Here is a 14,036-nt window from a genome sequence, read left to right on the forward strand (position 1 = left end):
TTTTTTTTCATTTCAGCTGTTCAGTTTTTAATGATAGGGGAGCACATGTTGGTCTTCTGACACCATAGGTGGCGGGGGTCCCCGACCTCCCGATTTGAGCACCCTCGGGCCACTTTGGCCCACGGGTGGAACAGCGGGACAGTACTGTCCTGATTAAATTGGGGTGTTGGGGAGGGGTGCGCCCTTTATGGGGTGGCGCCCCTGTTCGACCGCACTGGTGGAACACCCCAAGAGCCGGCCCTGCGTAGTGAAGTCCATTTGCACCTAATATCCTGAATATAAATATCAGGGAGCTGCGGGAAGCTATCCAGATGGCATGGGTCAACATCTCTCCAGAGGTCTTCGTCCACTTGTGGAGTTGCTGCACTTCGCTGGGCTAGAGGGGGTCCCACACAATGCTATGCATATATCTTGGCACTTCAGTGTAAGGCTTTATATAATAAAATTATGATGCCTGGCAGAGGCGGATTTACCGCAAGGCAATCCAGGCACATGCTTAGGGCCCAGCCACATCTATCGACAGGGATGTATAATGGAGCAGGACAGCCGCAGAGGACATTTTGCTTGCTGCCAGGCTCCAGCAGGCCAGCTGTAAGTGTCACTCTCAACGTACATTGGAAAGTGCGCTCCACTCTGTCTCCTCCTCTCCTGCACTGTGTCACTGTGTGCACATGACATGCACAGAGACTGGGAGTGAGGAACCGAGAACACAGGAAGACAGTGAGGTGTGCTGCTGAATAAAAGGTGAGCTTACTGCCTGCCACACTCCTGCCTTACCTTTACTATCTTGTGCAGTAAAGGTCACCACCAACAACATCCACCTTCACAAACGCACGGAGGGGTGCAGGCTCTGAATTTGCTTAGGGGAGGTGAGGTGTCTGTCAGCGCCTCTACTGTTTTCAGCAAGGGAGGGGGCTAGGGGAGGTGAGGTGCCTGACAGTGCCATTACTGTTTGCAGCAGGGGGGGCTAAGGGAGGGGAGGTGCCTGACAGTGCCATTAAATAATGCATGACTGTTTGCAGAAAAGGGGGGTGGGCCTAGGGAATGTGAGGTGCCTGACAGTGCCTAGGGGGGGGGGGCAAGGGGCGGTGAGGAGCCATTACTGTTTGCAGCGGGGGGGGCTAGGGGAGGTGAGGTGCCTGAAAGTGCCATTACTGTTTGCAGCAAGGGGGGGTCTTTGGGAGGTGAGGTACCTGACAGTGCTATTACTGTTTGCAGCAGGGGGGAGGGCTAGTGAAGGTGAGGTGCCGGACAGTGCCATTAATGCATTACTGTTTGCAGAAAGGGGGGATGGGGCTAGGGTAGGTAAGGTACTTTACAGTGCCATAACTGTTTGCAGCAAGGGAAGGGGGCTAGGGCAGGTGAGGTGCCATTACTGTTAGCAGCAAGGGTAGGGGAGGCTAGGGGAGGTGAGGTGCCATTACTGTTAGCAGCAAGGGGAGGGGGGACTAGGGGAGGGGAGGTGTCTGACAGTGCCATTACTATGTGCAGCAAAGGGGGGTCAGGGCCAACTCCAGGCATGATCTGAGCATGCGGCCGCACAGGGGCGCCGGGGTCCAGCTGTAGAAGATCTCCGCCCTTCACCTACCTTTTGCCGTTATTATTTTAAGCTCAGGGAGAGAGGCGCAGTGAGGGAAGGGACGGAGGGGGAGCACAGGACGGAGCTGGTTTTCAAAGTTTTAATAAATTAGTTTTAATAAATTATTTTGTATTTTATTTGCACTGTGGTTTTATGTCCTTTTTAATGTTTGTGATGTCAGTAATGTTTAAAGTTATAAAAAGTTGAATATAAGGAGGAAAAATGGCAAATAATGTAAGGGAATAAATCAGGAATGAAATAGTGTTATAGATTGTTTGTTTGAGAAAGGGGGGCCCCCAATCGGTATCTTGCTTAGGGCCCCATGAGGTCTAAATCCGCCTCTGATGCCCGGCTGCATGCATATGGACAATTACGGTAGTGCAGACATAAAGACTTGCAATTCCAACATATGCAACATGCCTTTCCAGAACAGCACATCGCGTAGAGGTTGGGGAATTGAATTACCCTATGAGGTGCAAGGGAAAACTTGTGATGTCGGCAGACGCGACGTTCAGGGACGGCACAATGTCAGGAGATTGAATTGCCTCCTAAATTTCTTGCTTACATATTGGAAAAAAATCAGATCTAGTTTTATTAATATTCCCAAATGAATTTGTTATATACAATCAGATTTGCAATCTGTTTTTCATATAAAAAATATGCAAGGCTATACTTCTGTATTTGTGAATGTTTCATTCATGTCCAAGAACCTATTTTATTTCCTTAGCTACGGTCAATCTACGGTCAATTATATGGTGCTCCAGGATGGCTTCAATTTATGAACGCACATACCTTAAACATAAAGCCCCCTGGGAAGTAAAGTATATTATAGAATGTATCACTATAACTGTGTATGAGATTGGCATCTATGTGTGTCTTTAGAATAATGGGTGGGCATGGACACTGTAGTGATTTCCTGCTCAGCTACACTGCCATGTGCACTACTTAAAAACTATGGCATTATATTATCTGTCCTAAATGTCTTTCTACTATACCGCAGTTACAAATAACCCGAATTATCACACCAAATGTAAGAGTTGGGACTCTAGCAGGGCATGTAGTGATTAGCTTTTGTTCCTACAGTTGTACAGATTTGATTTTTTTAAGATGTAATAGTATTGAGATTTAATGGATTTTGGGCCTGATACAGAGGCACGTTGCTAATCCCGTCGTGACTGCGTATCCCATATGCAGCTGTACTGGCCGCGTCTCTGATTCACCGCTTGCATACAAAATGCACCATCGATCTTCTAAGCAACCCTATGGTGTCCGTCTGAAGTAAGCCACCGGAGCCATTGCCACTTTGTACACAGATGCAGTCGTAGGCCAAGACACGTCCACGATGTGCTCGCAATGCACCTGTGTTTGAGTAGCCACGCCCCTGTTGCCTCCCATACATGCTTACCGACTGTCCCTCGCTCTGAATACAAATTCTCACTGCAACTGCCATCGGAATGAAATTGCGACACATACACAGAGTGACTTAGACATATGTGCAGTCAGGGGCGTAAGTTCATCCCAGACGCCCAGAGACAAGTTACAGTTTGGCACCCCCCCTCCCCCAAAAAAACCAGAAAACATATATGGTGTGTGTATGTATATATGTGTGTATATCACTTGGTGCTATGTGTTGGGTACACATGAAATAACTTTGCTACAGTCTCCAAGTGCCGCTGATTTCATCCTTCTATATATAAGTATATATACTTTTTTTAGGGAAAAAAAAGCAACAAAGATCCAGCACTCACGTTTAGTAGATTTATTGTGAAGGTCACATATGAAAAATACAGCATCCAATAGTCAGCAGCAGCAGCCCGCCCAACGACCGTTTCAACCAAATCCTAATTGGTTTTCCTCAGGAAAACCAATTAGGATTTGGTTGAAACGGTCGTCGGGCGGGCTGCTACTGCTGACTATTGTACGCTATATCAGATGACCTGGCCTCCACAATCACCCGACCTAAACCCAATTGAGCTGGTTTGGGATGAGTTGGACCGCAGCCAACAAGTGCTCAGCACCTCTGGGAACTCCTTCAAGACTGTTGGAAAACCATTCCAGGAGACTACCTCATAAAGCTGATTGAGACAATGCCAAGAGTGTGCAAAGCTGTCATCCAAGCAAAAGGGGGCTACTTTGAGGCATCTAAAATATAAAACATATTATGATTTAACACTTTTTTTTGTTTACAATATAATTCCATATGTGTTTTTACATAGTTTTGATGTCTTCAGTATTAATCTACTATGTTGAAAATAATTTAAATAAACAAAAAACATTGATTGAGAAGATGTGTCCAAAGTTTTGACTGGTACTGTATATATGTAGTATTTACAATTTGTACATGAGGCATCAGACACATGGAATCAGTATGTAATGCCAGCGGCTGTTTAGCCACCATATCAAATACCGACAGCGGCAGGCCGGTGGGTCGTAATCCCGTCAGGTACAGGTAAGTACCCTAACCCTCCTTTAGGGGTGCCTAAACCTAACCCTCCCAGGGGGGGTGCCTAACCCTAACCCCACTTCCCCTAGCCTAACCCTAACCTTCCCCAGAGGGGTGCCTAACCCTAAATCCTCCCGGGGTTCCCTAAACCTAACCCTAACATCCCCGGGCTAAGTGTTATACGGAGGACGATCGGGATGGCGTGGGTCGTTCTTCCGCCGTCAGGATTAATATAGGAGTCGGCATTTCGACACCTATCTTAAGTCCCTTGTCGGGCAGGAGATTTAGACCGGCGGCATCGCGTCTACTGATCTATTAACTAAATCCCAGACAAACAGCAGGACAATGATGTGCATTTTTCTGTGGCTTTTACAAGGTTAACCTTGGCAGCGCTGAATTAAGCACAGGCGCCATATACAATTATGCCTGATATGTAAAGTTTGTTCCAGGGCTCCAAGTACGCTGTGTGACAACGGCTGGTGGGTCAGAATCAGACAGACTCACCGAGTTTCAGCCGACTCTGCAGCAGCATATGCTGGTGAGCAGCCATTTGTTGTGATGCATAATCAAAGGTTACCAGTGGGTTGCTCTGTACCGGTGGTCCCTGGGATAGGAGATCAGACAGGTGTCTCGGGTCCCAGCTCACTCTCTAGCAGCAGTGGCGAGTGCACTGTTGCTTGCTGCAGCGCACGCTGATGGGTATCAGGCTGGATACTTCCTGTCCCCTATTACAGGTGTTAGCTGGGCTCCCGAGACAGAGCAGATCAACACTGCACCGCTGCAGTGGAAGATCAGCAGTCACACACGTTTTTCCTCTGTAAACCACACAAGTGCTGCTTTACATGCTATAGATTGAGGAGGCTTGGCGCCCGGAGGCAGGCGGCTTCATTGTCTCTGGGAGTTTACGCCCCTGTGTGCAGTACAAAGCAAATCTCTCAACTCTACAAACATCGGCATTGTATCTGAATTGTTTATCTCATCCTGTTATTTACAGTATAGTGTCAATGTGCAGTTGTTATTATCAGGTGGTCATGTCTTTATCATGAAGCCTTATTGAACATGAAGTCCACCTGATAATCTCCCTGGAAGGTCATATCCTCTCTCCCCAATTTATGTACCCCCTGTACCCTTTTTCCCTCTTCAATGTTCCAGTGGTGTAACTAGGGTATGTGGAGCCCAGGGCAAATGTAAAAAGGCGGGTGCGGGGAAAAAATGGGCGTGTCCACTTAAAATGGGGCGTGTCAACATGACACACTCCTTTATCGTCACTCTGAACATTCCTTTCCATATTCACCTTAACCCCAGTACTGTCCCTTATACAGAACCCCCAGTATGCAATGTCCCCAGTTGTGGTCCCTCTTATGCAGGCCCATAGTAGTGCCCCTTATACAGTACCCCCAGTAGTGCTTCCCCTTATACAGTACCCCCAGTATGCAATGCCCCCAGTAGAGGTCCCCCTTATGAAGCCCCTCATTAGTTCCCCTTATTCAGTACCACAGTAGTGGTCTCCCTTATGCAGTGCCCCCCCCCTATGAAGTGCCCCCAGTAGTGGTCCCCCTTATGCAGTGCTCCTTTACATAGTGCCCCCAGCAGTAGCCCCCCCCTTATGCAGTGCCCCCAATAGTGGGCCCCCAGCAGTGATCCCCCCTATCCAGTGCCCCCTGTAGTTTTCCTCCCTATTTAGTGCCCCTAGTGGTCCCCCCAGTGCAGTGACCCTAGTAGTAAGCCCCTTATATAGTGCCCCAACAGTAGTCCCCCCCCCCCTTATGCAGTGCCCCCAGCAGTGATCCCCCCTATCCAGTGCCCCTTGTAGTTTTCCTCCCTATTTAGTGCCCCCAGTAGTAGTCCCCTTGTAGTAAGCCCCTTATTTAGTGCCCCCAGTAATAGTCCCCCCCCCCCCCCGATGCAGTGCCCTCAATAGTAGCCCCCACGGTTGTAGTCCCCAGTAGTGCCCCACCCCCAGTAATGGTGCCCGCAGTAGTGGTCCCCCCCCTGTAATGGTAATGGTGCCCCTAGTAGTGGTCCCCCTCTGTAATGGTGCCCCCCCAATGTGCAGCCACACAACACAAATAAAAAAAAATACTTACCTGAATCCACGCTCTGGCTCCAGCCACTGCTCCCGGCGCCACACGTCAGTCAGTCCTCCCGGGCTGGCGCACTCTGCATTATGGGAGAGACGTCATGACATCATGATTTCTCTCCCATTACCCACTGCAGGAGCCGGAAGGGAGCCGGCTCTTGTAGTGGGAGCTCAGCAGTCAATGAGTCTGTCTGACTCTCATAGGCTGCTAGTTAACACACACATCGTTGCCGTGTGTGCAGCAGCCAATGAGAGTCTGTCTGCCCCGGTCCTACGCCGCCCAGGGCACATGCCCTGCACGACCCCCCTTAGTTACGCCACTGCAATGTTCCCTTCTTATTTTGACCCCCAATTTTTTATTTTTGTTTTCTCATTTTTGCTTTATTTTTTATATTTAACAATTTTAACAATAAAAATTAATATTGAAATAAGAAATATTCTTCCCTTTGCAACTGCAACAAAATCACTGATGCTACAGAAGTATTAGAAATTACCAGAGCATCTCCTGAGTTAACCAGATAATGCACATTCTGTACATCACACTTGTTTTGGCTAGAATTTAATCATTTCTGTCTCACAAGAACTTTTGGCTCTGATTTAATAGTAGCACAAATAACGAGGACTTGCACACATTCCCTCCTTTCCCCCACTCTTATTCCTCTACCTTCAGGGATTGTTCCTTTTCCATTGTGTTGTTTGTTTGTCCTGGGATCACTGTATACTTTATTATAAATATGAAAAATGGCTGCAATGTGTAGACAGGTGGATTAGTGAGTGCTCCTTGGCCATAGAAGGGCAGAGAGTTTCTTGGTTGGGGGACAATTGTATAAAACACATTATTACATTACATTGTCCACATATTTTGTTTGCAATTTAAATGCTCTCCTAGTTCTCCTCCCAATGTATGTTATACTTAAGAACCATATGTCACACTGTAGAAAGACTACAGTGTGTCTCCTGTAGTAACACTGTAGTCTTTCTACAGTGTGATTACAGGAGTATCTTGGGGTGCAAGAGTGGGTACAAGGGTATATTAGTGCTCCCTTTGCCACTAAATCAAGAGGGGTACTTGTTCTATTTAGTAAAGCCATTTCCTATAAAATACTTGGGGAATGGATAGATCAGGGTTTTATTTGTAAAGGTAATCACTACTTTTGCATGTATTTATGCCCCATCGGACATCTATACAAAATTATTAGATTGGAAAGAGGGTTCTTTAATTCTGGATGGGGACCTTAATGTAGTCTTAGACCCCACTCTGGATGCCTCTAGTGGTCCTGGGCAGACGCTGCGCACCATCCACTCTATCAGCACTTATAGACTCTTTTCAAGTAATAGACCCCTGGCATTATTTACATCCAGTATCTAGGGAATACTCCTTTTATTCACACACACACACATAAATCCTTTCTCTCGTTTAGATTCTTGAATTGTTTCTCAGACCCTGCTCCATAGTGTTATTGATGCAGCCATAGCTGATATATTGATCACCCACATGGTTTGCTATACAACTAGAGGTCCCACATCCTTTTTCATTCAATTAGAGGTTCCCTGATTATTTTGCCTCCTCTGAGGATTTCTAGCAACAGTTAATCCACCACTTTCAGAATTACTTTAATCCACCACTTTAAGAGTTACTTAGACGATAATATTTTCCACAGTCAGGATATTAATCTTTTTTGTCAGGCATCTAAGCCGGTTTTACGGGGTCATTTGCTCACTTATTTGTCCTATAAGAAGAAAAAGCTTCAGCAATGGTTCCATCAGGCTAGTGTTGCAGTGGCCCCTGCTTACTCTGATCTGCTGGCTGACCCCTCTGATTCACATCGGCTGATATATAAGGAAGCTAAGGCCATGTATGATAATCTTTGTACGGAACATGCCCAAATGAATTTATCTTACCAGAAAAATAGGTGTTTTAGATGGGGGGAATACATATTAATGAGGATAAAGAGGTTCTTCTGTCCTATTATAGATCTAGAGCTCTTTTCGGTGATCAAGTCGCTACCGGTTTGTAAAACACAGAGGCCTGATGGTGTGTCTGCATTTTATTAGAAAATACTCCACCCACCCCCATGTTGCTCTGCATATTTTGACTGAATTCAATCTATTCTCGCAGGTAAACCAGCACCTATGAACTTCAGTGGAGCCCGAATCATAGCATTATCCAAACCTGATAATAACCTTGCCTTTGTTGCATCTTATCGTCCAATATCTCTTCTCAACTAAGACTTCAAAATATTTACTAAGATATTGGCCATGCGTCTCCAAACACTCCTTTCCAAATTACTCCATCCGGCCCAGACAGGTTTTGTTAGAGGCCGTCATTTGGATCACAATGTCCGTACACTATTAAAATGATTAAAACTCACCACGCCAAAGAAAAAGGCAATCTGATGGTTAACTGTGACACTGACAAGACCTTTGACAGAGTGTCCTGGTCTCATCTTATCAGAATATTCCATCATCAATGATTTGGCCCTGATTTTTTACTAGGGATGTGTGCCGACCCCCGTGTTTTGGTTTTGGATCTGTATCTCCTTCGAGATTTTGGATCTGGATTTGGTTTTGCAAACCACCTTTGGGTGTTTTTGGTTTTGGATCTGAATAAATCGCATAATTTGGGCCTTTTTTTTTTTTGGTCCTACAGTATTATTAACCTCAATGACATTAATTTCCAGTCAAATCGACCACTTCACAGCATACTTGCCTACTTTTGAAAAAGCATTTCAGGGAGATTGTGAAAGCAGCACCTATGAGCGCGTGTTACAGTGGGCGTGTACTGATAAATCTGAGAGGCGTGTCCTAAACCTGACTTACATCCAAATGTAAACCCAGCCCAAAATCAGTTAGTAAGATCTGTTTGTTGATGAAAACACACTAATACTTTGCAGAAAGTCATAGGGATCATTGTGCCTTATACTAACCAATGCAAGGAAATGACACTAATGATCCCATTTAAATGTATATATCTCTGTTTTTTAATATAACAGCTTCATAATGGGGGTAAGGATGAAATGAGGGAGATTGCTAGACTCTTCATGGAGACAGGGAGATTACTACTATTTCAGGGAGTCTCCCTGACAATGAGGGAGAGTTGGCAAGTATGCTTCACAGCTCACAATATTGTTCACCAACATGGGCCAAAGGCTGGCTGGCTAAACTAAGCAACCAACAGAGCAGCGGCACAAACATAACGCCAGTTATTTCTGTTTACAAATGTTTTGCAAATTAGTAATGTATAAGCAATAACCAATCGAACCAACTCACAAGTATGTTCAATAGAAAACAATACAACATGGAAACTTACTACGAATCGTGCGTGGAATATCCTGGCTCACAACAAGTAGTTGTTAACAAGCAGCAAACAAAAAACCCCTAAACCATGTGTAAATAAATAGCAACAGCAGACATGAATGCTCCCTACACAAGTGCACATGCCCCCAGCACATGCCTATTCTCAGTGCCCAATCTGTATTTTCCTCCTGGGGGTGCTGGGCCACTGATGACTGGCACTCTGTGCCCATGTAGAGCCCCGTTCAATCAGTCTATTTGTTGTTGTTCCCCAAAATCTCCCCAACCATAAAAACAGCATTCCATACCTGCAGGTCAGAAACAATGCGGATCGTATACTGTGCAGGTCAGATACAATGCGAGTTGGATACAGTGCGGCATATAGTGTGGGTCTGATGTAGTGCGGGATACAGTGTGGTTTGGATAAAGTGCAGGCCGGATACCGTGCAGTATACAGTGTGGGTTGGATGCAGTGCTGGTCGATATAGTGCCCGATTCAGACCCGCTCGCTAGATGCGGCTGCTCGCTCCCAGCATATGGAAATTCAGCTAAGTGATGTCACGGCAGCTGCTCGCACGGCAAGGCATAAGCACGCCCACTATGTCTTGGCGAGTGATCACTTTGTGTTTACAGACGCCCAACAGCCTGTCTTTAGCCGCCCACTAGCGTACGTCATCTCCAGGAAGTATATACAAGCATCGGAACTGACTGCAGCACTTGCGGTTGACTGTACCCTACCGCAAGCACTGCGAGCAGTTCAGTGTAAAAAACAACCAGGTGACGTGTACTATGATGCTGCCTGTTACTTATGCACGCCCCAGAAACGGCATTGAAACACTCTGGCACGCCTGCATCCGCTACTCCACTCCCCCATTATAACTGCCCTGCCCCTGTTACCACCCACAAACGGTCTCTCCTGTCACTCATTCCACTGCATGGCGAGGTAGCACATTCCGACCGCTCGTACTAGTTTGCGCACGCGCACTGAGAACTACACGCATACACTCATTAGCGAACACCGTCTGCAATGTGCGGCCGCTTGCTAGCGAGCGGGTCTGAATCAGGAATCAGGCCCATAGTGCGGGATACAGTGCGATATACAGTGTGGGTTGAATACAGTGCAGGTGGCATACAGTGCGGATCTGATGTAGTGCAAGATACAGTGTGGGTTGGATACAGTGCGGTATACAGTGTGGGCTGGATATAGTGTAGGTTACAGTGCAGGTCGAATACAGTGTGGGTTGGATATACCAATAGTGCACTTACTGTGACAGCGGTGTCCTCAGTGAGGAAGTGTCGGCAGTGCGGGGCTGACGGTGTCCTCAGTATGGGGATGGGGGTGCTGGCAGTGTCCTCAGTGCAGGGTGGCGCAGTGTCAGCAGAGCAGGGCTGCCAGTGGTGTCTTCAGTGTGGGGGTGCTGATGGTGTCCTCAGTGCAGAATGCCAGCGGAGTCAGCAGATTGGGAGTGCCAACAGTGTGAGAGTGCTGGCAGTGTTCTCAGTGCGGGGGTGCCGGCACTTTCCTCCGTGCTGGTGGTGTCGGCAGTGCAGGGCTGCCAGCGGTGTCAGCAGCGCTGAGGTGCCGCTGGTGTCTCGGCAGCGGTGTCAGTGCGGGGGATGGGTGGTATCTCTCTTCCATTTTGCCCATTGAAGTCTATGGGCAAGCGCTCATTGGCTGAAAGCCATGATAGACGGCTATCTCAGACAATAAACGTTAAGCCCATTGAATTGGGACTTTGTAAAATGGCCACTCAAGGCAAAACCTCGAGATCCGACAGCGGGATCTCGAGGTTTTGCCTCGAATAGGGATCCGAGGACGGACCGGAAATCCGAGCTGTGTCTCAGATCCCCGAAGTTCGGGTGGGCTCGGTTCCCTGAGAACCGGGCCCGTTTATCTCTATTTCTTACATGTTTTAATATGTTATACCAAGATTCCAGTGTCTTTCTCACTGTTAACTCACTAAATACATGTCCCTTTTCCCTCGCTCGCGGTATACAGCAGGGATATCCATTTTCCCCACTTTTATTCTGGATCCTCTCCTGCGCCATTTTCTAAAATAAAACAGATGGAAAGGTATTGGATTTGGTCAGACACAAATAAAATTCTCACCTTTTGCTGATGACCTCCTGCTATATTTTGCTGATCTGAACATGGCAATGCCTTTACTGGCATCTTTACTCCAGCGATTTGAACTTATTGCAGGCCTCAAACTTAATTATGCCAAAACAGAAGCATTGACCTTTTTTGCTGAAGCTAAACTGCGCTGGGGGAACTTCTTCCCTTTCAAGTGGACTGGCAACTGTTTTAAATACTTAGGTATAAGAATTTCCACTCACCCCTCTAGATTATACGAGGTGAATTATGCACCACTTTTGCTGAAGAATTTTTGGGATTTTAACTAGTGGACACACCTTCCTTTATCTTATGTGGGTAGATGTCATCTCTATAAAATGATTTGTTTTCCCAGATTTCTTTATGTACTCCAGATGCTTCCTATTCCACCATGTAAGAGGGATGTGGGACTCCTGAATAAAGCTTTGACTAAATCCATATAGGCAGGCAAGCGTCCATGTACAGTATATCCCTATTTAAATTACAACAAAAGAGGGATTTGAGGGTTGTTAATCTGCCATGCCTTCGGCAATATACTTTAGCGGCTAACTACTGAATAGCTGCTGACTGTATAGGTGGTGCAGATATGTACACCACCATCTATTTGGAGCAGACCTTTCTCCCAGATTGGAACCTGGTTTCTCTTCTGCATACTTATTCGCTTTCTCTTCTCCTAGAAGTTAGAGACAACTTGGGGCAGATATATTAAACTCTTGTAAGTGATAAAGTGGATATTGATAAACTGCCAACCTCTCAGCTCCTAACTGTCATGTTACAGGCTGTGTTTGAAAAATGACAGTTAGGAGCTGATTGGTTGGTCGTTTGTCACTCTCCACTTTATCACTTCCAGAGCTTAATACATCTGCCCCACGTTGTTTAGTGTGTACCCAGCTTTAGATGCAAGCAATTTCACACAACTTTCACAGTCCCAATTGCACGAATAAATCCCAACATTAACAATTTCTCTCTTTCCATTTTTACAAGCCACTAGTTCTATACAATTAGGTTTTGAGGGGTTTGACTGAAGGAGACCTGGAGTGTGGAATGGATGGTGCGCTGCGTCGCAGGTCTGGAGATCCCTTCTCCACCTCTTATATTCATGCTCCCTTTCCTTCCCAAATTAATGTAGAATCGGTGGAAGACTGAGTTCCCTGATCTCTCCATTAGATATATAATCTTTCGGTCTTAAATTAACAAGCAACTAGTATACATCTCCTATACAGAAATGCACCTAAACATTTTTCACAGGGTTTATTTGACCCCAAAACTGAAATATCTTATTGGAGAGGTCCCTTCATCCGATTGCTGTAAGTGTGGCTCCCAGGAGGCAGACCAAGTACATTGCCTGTGGGCATGCCCTAAAGTACACATTTTATGGAGTAATCTTCAAGAATACGTCAATAACGTCCTTAAAATCAAATTTTTGATTACTAAATTTTGGACTAAGGGAAACCGTCTTTTGCTTACAAAACTACCAGCTACTGCCAAAAAACGATCTTGTCTCCGTGGATAGCCCCGGACCTTCCGTTCATGGCGCTGCTACATCCTAGAGTATACTTCTTATTTTTGATTAAGTGGACAGAAGCGTTCACTCTTAAAGACAGAATGGTTGAAACATTGTGTTTGGTACATGGCTCCCTTACATACACACTCTACCCCCAATGACGAAGGAAGTTTTACAAAAATGTTTCCAACTCACATCCTGGTATAACGTGGAAGTACTAAGCAATGGGAATCCTCTTTGAGACATTTCTGTTATATTTATGTTACTCGTTTTAAATTTCTTCATGGTACCACTGATTGAGATGTCTTCAATTCCACTGTTGCTACTGCATATTTCACCTGTCTTTTGTGGTTTTGATTTTCTAAATGTGTTTATTGTAACCTTGCATTATTTTACATCTAACCTGTAAAAATAAAATTAAATTTTATATATATATATATTATCATTTTTTTTTTTTTTTTCACATGCTGGGCTCCTTCTAGTGTTCTCTCAGTGGTTGCTCTTGTCTTTTTGTTTAGGTTCAAATAAAAAAAAAAAAACCCAAACAACTATTCTCAAGTTCTATGTATTGTTTTATTGAAACCTTGGGCCTGATTCAGACCCACTCGCGAGCGGCTGTCCGCTCGCAAGTGGGTCGATGTTATGGACTGAGCATGCGCACGACGGAGGGAGCTCCGTCGTGCGCATGCGCCAGACGCGACGAGCGAAGGAAAGTCCTTCGCTCGTTGTGTCCGATCAAAGGGGGCGTGCTGTCAATGTTGATTGACAGCACGCCCCCTTTGGTGGGTGTGCCGGGGGCGTGCCTCCCTGACGGGGGCGTTCCCACGGGAACGCCTCCCGTCAGAAGCCGGCCCACTGACATCACTAGTGATGTCAGTGGGAGTGATTTTGGCTCAGATAGAGCCAAAATCACTCCGGAGCTTGCGGTTGAAAACCTCAACCGCAGGCTCCGACTCGCAATTTCGATGGTCGCGATGGTCTCGACCATCGCGGCCATCACAATGCACGCTCGTATAGCCTGTG

At 46.1% G+C, this 14,036-nt stretch overlaps 1 protein-coding gene across 1 annotated transcript in view; it reads left to right on the forward strand.

Annotated features, from left to right (window-relative positions):
- Window positions 1-14,036, forward strand: part of TMC7 (transmembrane channel like 7) — an 87,491-nt gene that overhangs the window by 40,610 nt on the left and 32,845 nt on the right. The gene's annotated exons all lie outside the window — the stretch shown is intronic.

This window comes from Taudactylus pleione, unplaced genomic scaffold, assembly GCF_031769625.1.
Source record: "Taudactylus pleione unplaced genomic scaffold, aTauple2 ptg000184l, whole genome shotgun sequence".
NCBI lineage: Eukaryota > Metazoa > Chordata > Amphibia > Anura > Myobatrachidae > Taudactylus > Taudactylus pleione.